Source organism: Dermacentor andersoni, chromosome 7 (assembly GCF_023375885.2).
Source record: "Dermacentor andersoni chromosome 7, qqDerAnde1_hic_scaffold, whole genome shotgun sequence".
NCBI classification, from domain to species: Eukaryota; Metazoa; Arthropoda; class Arachnida; order Ixodida; family Ixodidae; genus Dermacentor; species Dermacentor andersoni.
In genome coordinates, this window is record NC_092820.1 from 70,297,803 (window position 1) to 70,311,835 (window position 14,033).

Below are 14,033 nucleotides of genomic sequence, written 5' to 3' on the forward strand. Positions count from 1 at the left end.
TAACGACCAAGAGCAAGTAGCAAGACACAATTTCGTTTCAAGCGGTTGGTTACGGCTGTGCTTCTTGCTGCCATGTTGGTACACAGTTCTGGCAACCTTCCCAACTAGTCAACGATATAACACACCCATGCGCAGTGGACCTAGCGTAGCACGTGTCAAGTATTACGCAAAGCTAAATATTTCTGCAGTCTTATGTCTAATCAAATACGCATAACAACTGTGCGCCATTTCTGCTCGCGGGTGGAGCTTCTGCGGCAGCCTCCGCGACGCAACAAATCCCGCAGATATTTCGCAGCGATCCAATTGTGCGCGCAGAAAGGCTACTTGTCGCTGTTTTCGCGAGACCTTATCACTGCTTCTCGACCTTTTGCGGCTGCTGACGTCCCTCGACACGTCACCACTCATCTGTCGTTCTTTCCGCAATATGTAAGGCGAAGAGCTATCTTTCACGAGCAACGTCACAGAAAACATCCTTGTTTGCGTGTCTAGGCAGGCCTCGTTTCTCGCCGGGTCACTTTTACCTTCTGGCTCAGCGCATGTTGTGCAAGAGGTGGTGCGACAAATACAAGCGGGGTTCTCCGTCACTTATTAAGCACTGACTGTTTAGTGCGGTGAAAAGAGTCAAAACGTTGGGCTATGTTCAGCGAAGCGTCGCACAGTGGTTTGGTTTACGAATGGGGCAACAGATGTGATTGAGGCAGGTGCTAATTTCGTAGCGAAAAAGGAAGAGTGATCAGGTTGAACGTTCACGTATGATGAATATGGGCGAAGAGAAAGTGGTTGCCAATCTGATTCTCCAGTGAAGAAGAGTCGCAGAAGTGCTTAAAGATAACGGCTATCAACCCTTCGACGTTTCAGATGTCATCGCTAATACGAATATATAAAAAATATATATATATTCGCCCTCTGCCACACTTTCGACGTCTTTGCGGTTCTTCATGCATACAACTATCGACCTCCACTGCTCAAACAATAAACACACATATGTAAGACGCCACATTGCTTGATCAACACTCATCTGCCCTGCACTGTACTCCATTTGTGCATTGTACTGCGCTTGTGGATCGCACTATTCAGCGATTCTTGGTTTTTTGCTTCATCCACAAGGTGGCAGGACACGCAATGATTACTCTTGCCTGCCCCCACCATTAATATTGGAGCCGAATACACCGTAATGACCTCTACTTCGGCTCTCAAATTTTTTTGTACAATCCATGGACTTAGTAGTCCGTATGTAGATGCAATTGACATCAGATAGCGCTTTTCCTGGCGAATCTACTGCCTCTTAAAAATTATCGTCTAGAAGATTTTTGTTACTCATGATCGAAGACCAAAGTAATAACTGGAACTTCTCTGACAGTAGCGATTTTTCTTTTCCGCTATCACTGGAAGCAGGGATTCATATTCTTACTTAACAAACATCTCCGTCACCACTCTGGACAGAATACTTATTTTGTTAAGCCGTCGAATTGCACTACCTTGCTCGCTGAGCTTCGACACCTTCTCTCTGGACTTGTGACCCACTTACTGATAATTATAGCCTAAGTACCATTTTATCTATGGTGAGCACAGTCCACAGCAACTTTCAAGTGCGAGTTCTTATGGCCTTATCTTCCTACGTCGTGTGATCTTAGGCAACGATAGCGAAGTCCTCGTGCCACTCTTAGGCTTTGCGATCGATTACATGCACAGGGTGTACCCAATTACTGCATCGTCGGACGCTTTTCTTCGCAGAATAAACACAAACGTTGGTGCCGACGTCCAAGGAGATCCGGATGCTATTACTTGGAGGCCGCTGCGTTTGCCCTTCTTGTAAGTACGTATACGTCATTTGTTTATGAACACGCGAACCATTTCCAGAGTGTTAGGTAGGGGAGTTTTTTTTCTTTTCAAGACGTATGCAGTTAACTTAGACCAAATCTGCACTAGCCTGTTGCTCAGCTCATCGGAGGAAAGCAGGGATAGAAGAAATATTAATATCGATTGATGGTAGGGACACGCAGAATTGTAGCGCATATATACGTGGACCATGAAATCCTGCAGTGCTTAGGCAAACCTCTCAAAGAAGAAAATGTGTGTCTCTCTCTCTCTCTTTGTTATTGCAATTTTCAAACCCAATTTACTGTTGCGCAAACATAGCTGCACGTAATTGATAGCAGTTATTGCTCCTCAGGGTTTATTACAGATGCTGATAAAATGGCGCCTTCCGACAGCACTTGCCTTCCAACGCGTGTCGATTGAAAGATCAGAGCCTGCCGCTTTCTTGAGGAGGACGGCGAGTCCCAACAGAAGCTCAGTTCAGAAGCACAGCTTGCTACGTATATATACTGAATAAATGCGGGGCAACGAAGAGCAAAGACGAGTGATGAACAGGTAAGAGCTTACCAATGTCATTTCCGCAATACACAATGAAATTGCGGTTTGGCTCACAGGCTTAGCTATTGAATAGAATCTGTTATGCTTCTAATAGTCTCCACGCAATACCCAGAATGTTCACATCAGAGAAACGCGGTTCACCGAGGCAAAGTCTGGAATGCGTTGAAAAAGAAACTGCACCCAAATCCTTCTTTAAACACTTTGCGTGTTTCCTGATTCGGTGTTCGACGCCGCAGCCAGTTTAGTCAAACGTAGGTTCTTCCACAGCTTAGCGGAATCCTATATATCCCTTCTGTGGAATACTTCACGTAGCGATTGACGTGTTTGACTGAACAACCTTGCGTAGTGCCTCCCGTGATTCGACATGCACTCACTGTTAAAGCGACGCTTTCTTCACGAACGCTACCGTACATTTATGAGCCTGGCTGCCAGCTGATGCTGTCTTGTCGAGTTGCTCATACCTGGGAAAAAAATGAATTACGTTCATGGTGAGATCGAGCCCAGGTCCTGCAGCACAGCAGCCCAGTCATCTAACAGTTAGGCCACAATCTTTTTTTTCTTTACACGGTATTTCTTGAATCGTATGTTCACAATATAGCTAATAAGAGCAAAAACAGAGATAATTTCCAGGTCGTCTGGCGCCACTCCACATTTATCGTTATAGTTTACTAACATCTCAAGCCTGCACGCTAAGCGTGACGATGTGTATTCTTTCTTACATGATACTAACAGCGATATTGTTGCATTAACGCAAACTTGGCTACGTCCATATGTAGCGGACGATGAAATATTTCCTAGTAGAGATAACATAGCATACGCCGGCGTGATCGTTCTTTCAAAAAAGGTGGCGGTGTTCTAAACACATCAAAATAGCATTACATCCATTTCACGTCCATACAGACTCATCCCCTGAAATAATCTGTGCTGCTTGTGCAGCATTATCGGTGAAAGTATTGGTTGGTGCCTGCTATCGTCCGCTCGAATCGGATCATTTCTTCATTTCTGAACTTCATAGCAGTACTGTTTCAGCCATCTAAAAATGTCCAGCTGAAATAATTTACCTGGTTGGTGATTTCAATTTCCCCCAGATAGATTGGTCGAATTTCTCATCAAAGTGCCGCGCTTCACTGAGCTTATTGAGCTGACTTTAGACTTTGACTTCTTTGAATTGATTAATGAACAAACTCGCGGTCCAAACGTTGTAGATCTTGCCTTTTCCAGTGTGCCTGAAACGACTGACGAAAGTCTATTTCTTGACGGCTCTAGTGACCTTAGGCTTCATGTGCCACCAAGTGTACCACTTAATGTGCCACGAAGCTATTGCATCCAGGAAAATTCGCGATTACAATAGAGCGAGTTATATGGATATGAATATTGCGCTAAACGAATTCTACGTTAAAACGTTCCTGCCCCCATTTTCGGACAGGTCTGTTGAACAGAACTGGGTGCTTTTGAAGAATATAATAAATAATCTAGTTTACAAATATGTTCCTTTAGTATCTATTTCTAACGATAAAACTAACCCATGGTTTGATAAACCTCTCCGTCACCATAAAAATAAAGCGTTTGTACAAAAAGGCCAAGCTGGCGTCCATGCCAGCAGCCTGAATTAAATACACTGATTGCTTCAAACCTTAATGTTCCCCCCTTCGCACTTCCAAAAATAAGTACTTTTCCCATGACTCACCAGCTCTCCTTAAACCTAATCCCAAAAAGTTTGGCGTGTTATATCTCCTGACAATACTACCAAGCATTTTCCCTTGTGTAGTGATGATCACACCACTTTCGGACAGTGAATGTCCACATGTGTTTACCAGATATATTGCATCCGTATTCAGAAGGGAAGCTCATTCCAACATATCCGCTGTGTCTGACCATGAACATCACTACATGGCTCCTATTACCATCTCCGCTGCAGGAATCGCTCATCTTGTAGCGAACCTGAAGTTGTCAGCAAGCACTGGTGTTGATAACAAAACTAAAAAAAAATTGAAATACACTGCAGCGATCTCTAGCAAAATTTGTTGCCTCGTCTTCCAGCAATCATTATCACCTGGCTTGCTACCTACAGACTAGAAGATCGCAAAGTTCACCCCGTCTTTAAAACGGAAATAGTAATTCACCAGAAGATTACCGCGCCTATTTCGCTAACATACATTTGCTGCATATTACGGGAGCACATTATCGCGTCTCACATATACAGTCAAGTGGAACGTAATTCTTTCTTTTTTCCTAAACAGGACAGTTTCTGGAAAGGTTTTCCTTGCGAGGCGCAACAGCAAGGATTTACGACTGACTAGCATTTGGACATGAACGCCAACCTATAAACTGAGTTTATCTTTTTAGATTTCGCTAAAGCTTTCGACTACGTTGCACATTCCATTTTGTTCTCCAATTAAGTGCTCTTTGCCTTGACTTTCTAACCCTGTCATGGCTTCGTAATTTTCCTCCTTTCCGCCTGCAGTTCACTGCGGTTAACAATTTCACCTCTTCACTCTGCATCGTATCATCTGGCGCATCTCAAGGCAGTGTTCGTTTTTGCTGATGACTGCAAGATTTCCCGCTCAAATAATTCTATGGATGATCACCTCGCTCTCCAAAGTGACCTTAACCACATTTCAAGCGTGTGTACAATATGGCAAAAGACGCTTAACTCGACTACATGCAAAGTAATCTCTTTCAGTCGCAAGCGTACAAATTCTAACTTCTCGTACCTCATTGATAACACAATAGTATCTCGGGCATAAAAATACAGGTATTTAGATGTTCACCTCAAGCATAATATTTCATGGGCCAGGCACATTCAGAACATCTCTGCCAAGGCTACTAGATCACTTGGGCATCTGCGCCGGAACTTACGAAACTGCTCCAAGAATATAAGAATGTTGGCATCAGCTATTCGCTTCCCATATAAAAACTATCTAATCAGAATGCTAGAAACTGTACAAAATAGAGCCGTTCGTATCATTACATAAAACTACAGTCCCCATTCGAGCATAACGCAGATAAAACTTCATATCTTTCTCGAACCAGTAGATTTTCGTCGTTCCATTGCTCTTTTATGCCTATTTCATAAACATCATTACAGCACCAGGCCGTCTCCATTACTTCTAGAAGAACTTTCACGGATTTCACGTCGACTACATAATCAATTTAGCATAAAGCACATACACGGACGGACACAAACTTTCAATTCATCGGCACTTCCACGTCCCATTGCTCTTTGGAATGATCTTCCCGACTCTATCGCATCCATCTGTGTCCACCATTCATTCCATGATCAGCTGCGGAAACATTTTTCTAAGGAGTGACGTAGTAACTTGGGTCTCTGGAGTTGGTTTGCATTTTCATTCTCGTTGCTATTGCGGTATGCCTTGTTGTCTTGTACATCTTACATCAGTGAAAGTTCTTGTATGACCACTATTCTTTCTTAGGATAAGTATTAGCCACATATGACGCATTCATGTTAGTCATGGTATAATATGATGTTCCTTGCGCCTATGTATATTTTTTTGTTATCATTTCCTTTGTACAATTTTTTTCCTTTTACTTCTTGATTTGCATCTTGCTTCGTTATTTGATACTTGTTCCTATTGACGCGTGTATTATATGCAGACGACAGCGACGATGGGGACATTAACCTGTTCTGGACATTAACCTAACATTAGCCTCTGTTCTGACTGTTCTTGAACAGGTTATCCTGTTTTTCCTGAAGAACGTCTCCCTGTCATCTGTCCGCGTTGTAATGCGACACTATACTATTTATGGTGGTTCTTGTTTCTCTTACTCAATGCCCTTCTGGGCCCTGTCAAGTATTTTTAATATAAATAATAATAATAATAATAATAATAATAATAATAATAATATATTCGAGATATGCACTATACGGGAGAAACGTGCAAGCACTAGCCAACATATCTCGATTTCGTGGCCATAAAAGGCCTACAAATCACGCTGACCACGCCATGCACCAAACAAAACCTTCAAGTACTTCTGCGCTTGAAAACGTGCCAACGACAAGCAACTTTTGTAGAGGAAGTACCAATCCGTTTCAATCTCATACATGTCCTTCAAGTGACCAATCGTTTGAGATTACTGAATTTTGGACGAAACAATGGGTTCAGCGTTTCGGTCCAACATGCGTGTCTTCCGTAAGCTATGTAGTTAAATTAGAAAAAACAAATCAAAAGGCATGTCTTCTCCGTGGGGTGCGATCAAGTACCCGATGGCATGCTGACTCAAAATGAAGTCTTTTCTAAGAATCCTTCAACGACATCCCAAAATAGTATCGCATCTTTACAACTTATGCAACAATGATCTATGGTCTTGGGTGCATCGCAAAGGCGACAATTCACAGTAGATAAAAAAAATCGTTTTTGTGCAACCAAGTATTCACAGGTAACGTTTCACTGTACAGTTTAAAGAAAAATGTTTTGTAAATGGGGATAAGGGTATCTTGTGGACTCGCTCAAGCACGTCATGCCCTGGCAGACTGGAGAATGTAGGGTGGTAAAGTGGAGGGGGGAAAATCATGGATACTAAATGTTTACACAGTTGTTTTCTGGGCGCTGTGTAGAAATAGTCCGTAGAAAACCGAACCAAGAGGAATTGAGCAGCGAAATACATTTCACACATAAAACCCGACAAACAAGGTCGTTCAGAATATGGGATTAAACTACCAGGTTGGGTAAAGCATTCACTACGTTAGATTTTATGAATGGTTGTAGTAATGTTTGTGAAATATCACGAAAAAAAAAAGAAACGACAGTCTGTCACACAAATAGGTGCACCAGACCAAGTTCACGAGTACATACATGTCTAAAGATATTACGTCGCCTCTAATGCTTATAGGTAGAAGACCGCGAAAATGTAGCGAATATGTAGCGAATGAGCGTTGAAGTGCCGGTACATGTTCTCGCCAGACATGTGCACTAAACACTAAGGTATTTAGGTGGCACAGTTGTCCATTCTATACCAGCATAGTGAGTGGTTTACATTTTTTTTTATTTATTCATACTGTCAGCACAAGCCAAGATAGGAGTTGCGCTTACATTGCTGTCGCCAAACTAGACATAGTAGATGTTTAAACAATTCAATACAAAGCAATCAGGCTAGGAAGGCACAGCATATAAACAAATATGAAGCAACAAACAACATGAGTTACAATGAGTAAGTTATAGCACTATATGGGTCAACAAAAAAGTAACGCGCCCAAACAACTGCAACCGACAAACAGCTAACAATAAAACGTATTCTCAACCGTTTACAAATAATTGGTAACAGCCTTTACAAAAGATTGTAAACCAGTACATTCTACTATATCATGTGGCAAGTTGTTCCAATCGTCTATGCTTCGAACCAGGAACGAATTTTTGAAGGATTCTGTTCTATATTTAAGTGGTGTAATATGTTTTGGATGCTTTGTTCTGGGGTTAGCAGGTCTCTCTAATGCGATGTGTTTTCCTAAGTCTACTTTATAGTCTCCGCTTAATACGTGAAAAAAGAATGTCAGCCTGTTAAGCTGCATTTTTTGCTTGACAGTCATGAGGCCAGCTCTATTTCTAAGTTCGGTGACGGACTGGGTTCTAGCGTATGTGTTAAAAATAAACCTCAAGGCCCTGTTTTGTACGCGCTCACATTTTAGTGCGTTCTGTTGAGTGTACGGCTCCCAAACATGGCTTGCATAAGTCAGTACAGGAAGTACAGTCATGTTGTAGGCCATTGTTTTTACCTCTGGTGTGGCGTCGCGTCCCCATAAACCAAACCGAAGACCTGAGTTTTTTTACCAGTTTATTTGGGCACTAGAAGCCATACCAACATTTTCAATGAATGATAAAACTTTTCGCATGCTTGGTTTGTCTGAGGAAAAGAAAAGGCAAGACTGTCTATGTAAGCCAATCCTTTGCGTTCGTTGCCCAAAATATTATAACAATGAATGCCGCTGCACCTTAGAATGCTTTACGCGATGGCTCTAAATAAAGGGCGAACAGAAGTTGCGATAACAGGCAACCCTATTTTACAGAGGGAAGAATAGACACCGGCTCTGACAACTTACCGTTAACAATGATGGTGGTAGAACAGTTGGTGTAGCACTTGCAAACACCTTTGTAAACAACGCAGTCATTATTGACGTACTCTAAATGTTTGAAAAGGTAGGCATGATTCACTCGGTCATATGCTTTTGTTAAATCGATCTGAAGCAGCGCAAATTGTTCACAGTGGAATGAGCAACATGAAGAGCTGTTCGGACTACATGCACGTTCATTTGTATGGAACGACCTTTTAATTCATAAGTCCGGTGTGGTATACTAAGTAATTACATCGCATACTAAAGACGATTAAATAAGACTTTGGCATACATTTTGTAGTCTACAATCGTCACAGTAATGGGTATTTCACATTCCACAGGCTATAACGTTTCTTTGCCACTATTTTTACCGATTAATATATGACTTTTGGTAAATGATCGTGGTAGGCGATATTCATCAAAACTAGCAATAACTAAATACTGTAAGTAAAAGAGGACCAAAATATAAATTTACATGTTTTATAAAATTCTCCGAAGATTCCATATTGGCCTGTTGTTTTGGAAAGCGGCTGCTAATAAGTGGCAAGTCCTGCGGCTTATTCGGTAAATGGTCAATTAATAACAGAACCTTATCTTCATCCTCTGGAGGATGATTCACTGGCGAGATGAAGTCGGCTAGAAAATAACTATTTGGCGTGCGAGCGTAGGAGAACAGCTTTAAATAATATCTTTGAAACTGCTTGATAATACCTTCAGTGTTTGTGACAAGCTCCATTCAAATAGATGTCTATTGTAAGCTTGCGATTTGTATGTCGACGCGCATCATGTAGCTCCAGGCGCGTTCGCTCTTCAGAGTGCAAGGCACGGGTTGTGCGTAAGAGATTACGAGCACCTTTACAGCGTTCAGCATCGTGCTTTTGAAGATGGCTTTCAACAAGGGTGATTTTATTTCTATATGCACGAGGGGTAATGATTCCAGCTCATTAAGGTTATAAAGACTTTTCTTCTACATTTGTTCTTCGCACTTTTTTTGAAATACGACCTGATAAACCTAATTTCAGTTGCTATGTCTCGAACTGCCACTTTAAACAATTACCGAGCTACGAATGAGCGTAAACTCTTGGAAGAGGTAAACATACTCGGGACATGAAATCTGTATAGCGCATTAAGCTTGCATTAGGCTTTCATAGTGTCCACTTCGGCTTGAAACTAGCGCGATCGTTACCACCAAACCGGCCAATCTCCATGCAATGATACGAGAATGAAACAGCTTGCATTGCACATGAAATCCGGCAATTTAGCAGCGCTCAAGAAACATATATGCAGTTCAGACGAGCATGCGAACTCCCTTTGAAATGCACGGGGGAGTGCGAACTCTTACCACAAGACGAGGTATCAATTAGGCCAGCGTTATCAGTGATGCATGCTAGTGCATCAGCACTCTCATCTGCCCCTGCTGACTCGTTACAGTCAGATGAATTGCATGCGCATCTGAAGTCTCCCACGATAACAAGAGTCCGATCGCATTCTAGCAGGTTAGCCACATATCGCACTTACGTTTCTGTCGGGCCAACGCCAACTACCTCTTTCAGATGATGTCTGCGTGTGCCATACTGCGTAACACGGGTGCGTGCGAGCAAATTGGTGCGCGTCAATTTCCTTCCCACCGTAGACGCCGGAATGAAATTAACAAATTTATAGCACCTGATTAACCGCTTCTCGAAAGCTACGCTTCGAATACATTCCAAGATGCGCGTTGGGCCCCCCGTAATTTTTTTCTTTTCCATTTTTGAATTTTCGCGCTACAGAATAAATACATAGCAAATACCAACTCACCCAATCAAAATTTGTTCTAATTACCGGGAGAGCATTGGGAGAGCATGTCATTGTGGTACGTAATAGAGGTCGTTATGGGAGCCAGTTTTCACGTGAATTAAGTGTACATTGAAGGAAAATATCAGGCCGAGTTAGATCGATAGTTTGTTGCATAGAAATCTATCATCGATTTTGTGTGCTAATATATGACTGCTGTGCATAAAATCCGATGGTCTCACTGCTGGCTCCCCAATTTGAATCGACAGCGCCAAAAGGAACGACTCGGCGTAATCTCCACGTGACCTCTCTCTCCTCCGTTCTCTGTGAATCGGCCAGTGCGGACGCCCATTCAGTAGCGCCATCCTCTGAAACGGGCCTCGCCACGGCACTCTACCACTTTCGTTCTTTTTTCGCTTACTGGCTCTGTTCTCGCTAGCAATGACGAATTTGTGTTTACAGAAGTATAATCTTTCAATCAAGGCGGCTTGTATATTTTTATTTAAAGTCGTCGTTAGAAGCACCTACGGCTGGAAGTGCGCGATATTTTCTGTGGTATTACCGGTCATCATTGGCTGGTAAACTTAAATATAGCTCGGAATACTCATTAATGGCCTTCATCCTAGAGCAGTGACTAGTGGCCGCTATATTGCAACCAAACTGCCGTACAAACCTAGGTTGTCGATAAACTAAAGGTCTCACACTCGATGTGCAGAACATGCGCAATAACTGAACACTATAACCTTTTAATATATTGATTGCTGGAAGTCTTGAAGGAACAAATATTGAAATCGATTCCAATTCGAATATTCGAAAAAAAAACGCTGGCTCGGGGTATTGGGCGCAAATTTGAATATTTATTCTCGAAAACGTCATCAGAGAACAAAAACATCGAAGAAAGCTAGCAATATCTCACACCGATTGAGATAAAGAGACGTTCAACCAGCCTTTAGTAGAAACACAAGCTTGTTAGTAAGTTCAAGCTTGTTCATTTGATTACTTTTTCAACAACTGACCTCTTTCGGCTATCATGAAAAAGATCCCTGACTGCTTTGCACGCTACGCGGCAAACAGCACCTTGTGTAACCATAATGTTTATGTGGAAACGCTGGTGGCGAACGCTATGCACGAAGGCAAGTTTTCTGATCGAAACGCGGCCTCTTCCGTGGGCCGATCCCGGAGCTTTTGCACAACCGGGACAAAATGTTACATCATTTTCAGGTTTCTGTTATTCTTTCGCACTTTTAGTGTTTCATTCTGTGAAGATTTAACACAAAAGGAGTGCGCCGTTTGTGTTTTGTGTCATGAGATTTTTTTGTGGGATGTCATTCTTGAAATCCCAAGCAATAAATTAGTGAAGAATATGACAACGTACGAGGAACTTAACGATAGAATGGTGTGGCAATATAACTCGCCTGTACCGCATGTCATATGGGAAGGCGTGCGATATACCTATACCTAAATTTAGACAGGAATTTTCATTCACGGACAACTCCGTCGACGCCGATACCAACATTGAATTTTCTCCGACACGGGGCGCTTAACGCTATCGCCGTAAGACCACGACAGTTTCCATTCATGTCGAGGACAATTTAGACATACTGAAAAGACATTGCGCCAAAAAACAACGCACACAAGAAAGACGACGACACCACGGGCTCTACTTCAACTGTTTAATGAGGGTGAAAGCACTTGACATATATAGCCCTCCACAACACCGCGAATGCGTACAAGGCAACATGGAGTACAAGGTTTTATCAGAGTAGGCGCGATAGAAACTTCAGCTCAGCATCGTAAAGAAAAACTGATGTATCACTAACACAGTTCGGACCCGCTTTCTTGATGTAGAAGGCTTCCAATGTTTCCCGCGATGTCTGATGCCTGCCTCTACCCAAAATCCTCGCATCGCGGAACCGTGGAAAACAATCGGTGCAAGCCTTGCAGTGATCCACAAGTCGCTCACCTTCATTATTCTTTATACCTTTTGCATGTTCCCTAAGTCGGTCGTTGACACAGCGCCCCGTCTGTCCAATGTAGGATTTCCCGCAGGACAGAGGAATTTCATATACGACGTTTGTGGCACACTTTACGAAACGTTGCCTTGTATGCATGCGCGGTGTTGTGGAGGGCTATATATGTCAAGTGCTTTCACCCTCATTAAACAGTTGAAGTAGCACCCGTGGTGTCGTCGTCTTGCTTGTGTGTGTTGTTTTTTGGCGCAAAATCTTTTCAGTATGCAAGGTCCCCAACCAGCCCAGCAGTTACCTCTTCTAAAACTATTTAGACAGTCCGAGAGACCATATAGATAATCTGCGCCAAACTTTTTCCGAATCAGGTTCCCCAACTGAACTATTAGAAAGTATTACATCCAACCGCTCGAGCTCGGAAGAAACATGCCTGAATTGCCTTAGCTAGATCGCGCTAACAAACTATTCTTCTGTAAATCTATACACTTATTGCAATCATTGACAGGACACCGACGTCTTTAGCACAGGCCAGCACTATTGGTTATGTTTATCCTTTAATATAACAGAATCAAAAGGTCTATCGTGCAGGTATAATTTGCGGCTCTACATCGTGAATTTCGTCACTGCCCCCTAATTTTAATTCCACGCGATGTCCTCCTTGCTTAGGCATGCAGCCGCAGTGTTCACATGAAAAAAAAAAATATAAATATCAGTTCTCAATAGTAAGCTGCTTTCCAACAGCAGCTTTTCCCGGCAAATCGCGTGGGTTCTGTATACAGATAATCTAGGTGCTCAGGTTGTGCTCGTGCATGTCGATGCATACACGTGTCGAGGCCCTAACGTAGACGATGACGTTGGCGAACACGAACATGGCGCCCCATTTTTCTCTGTTGCTGAGATGCTCCCACAGGCAGCCAATCCCCGACATTCGCGCCGTCTTGTTTCAGCGGACGTCACTGGGTCGCGCCAATGCGTTGACTACAGCTGGTGGGCCTCTGGAGACCATTTCACATCGCCATCGGACATCGCGACGGGACAAGCGTGGTGGGCATTGTGGAGATTCCAGTGTGGTCGAGAAAGGAAGCACATACACCAAATGTTACCTGAAGGTATAATAATAATAATAATAATAATAATAATAACAATAATAATAATAATAATAATAATAATAATAATAATAATAATAATAATAATAATAATAATAATAATAATATATTTATTCGCTTTAACACAAATATATTGAAAGGAGAGGCAGAAATAAAGCGGGCAAAAATTGTTTTCGCAAAGTTCCCAACTCGTGTTCCAAGAAGTCTGCCTCCCGCTTAAAGTCAAAGACGAAGGTTACTGTAGGTCTGCTCGGTGCCGTGCATCTGCGTGGCGATGTGCATTCTTCGAATGTGTTGCAGCTCATCCTGGATAGACGCGTGCATGTGCACTTTGTCCACACGCGCAATTTTAAACCCACCGAGAGAAGGGAAAAGCGGTGCAGCCCAGGACTCAGACCCCTCACAGAACCGATGCACTGTTCTCACGGTCTTCATCTGAGAAGTTGCTTACTAGAATATCTTACAAAATTTTCATAAATATCCAGAGTGCTCTCGTGTGTAAGAATGTTTGAGCTGCTCGTTTGATTGAGCAGTAATTGACATTTTTTTTCTTTTTTTTTTATTGCGGGTTGCATCGAGACAGATAGTATTGTGCGTAGAGCGGGAAACCGGTGCTTGGATAACACATATCGAAACAATACGTCGCAAAGCTGCGCGCTAGCTCGGGTATTTACAAAGAAATCTAAAGAAGGCATCCCCAGAGGTAAAGAACTTGGCGTACGTGACATTTGTCCGTCCACAACT

General features: G+C 42.6%; 1 protein-coding gene across 7 annotated transcripts in view; it reads left to right on the plus strand.

Moving 5' to 3' along the window:
• Nucleotides 1–1,637: 1,637 nt before the first annotated feature.
• The window catches only part of LOC126534326 (solute carrier family 52, riboflavin transporter, member 3-A-like), a 54,322-nt gene continuing 41,926 nt past the window's right edge, over nt 1,638–14,033 (plus strand). For 2 of the 7 annotated variants that reach the window (XR_008613286.2, XM_050181601.3), the window contains exon 1: nt 1,639–1,812. The gene's annotated coding sequence lies outside the window, so the exon portion shown is untranslated. Of the gene's footprint in view, nt 1,817–2,173; nt 2,374–14,033 lie in introns of all 7 variants that reach the window. The other 5 variants (XM_072289215.1, XM_072289214.1, XM_072289216.1 and 2 more) reach the window with 5 other exon arrangements.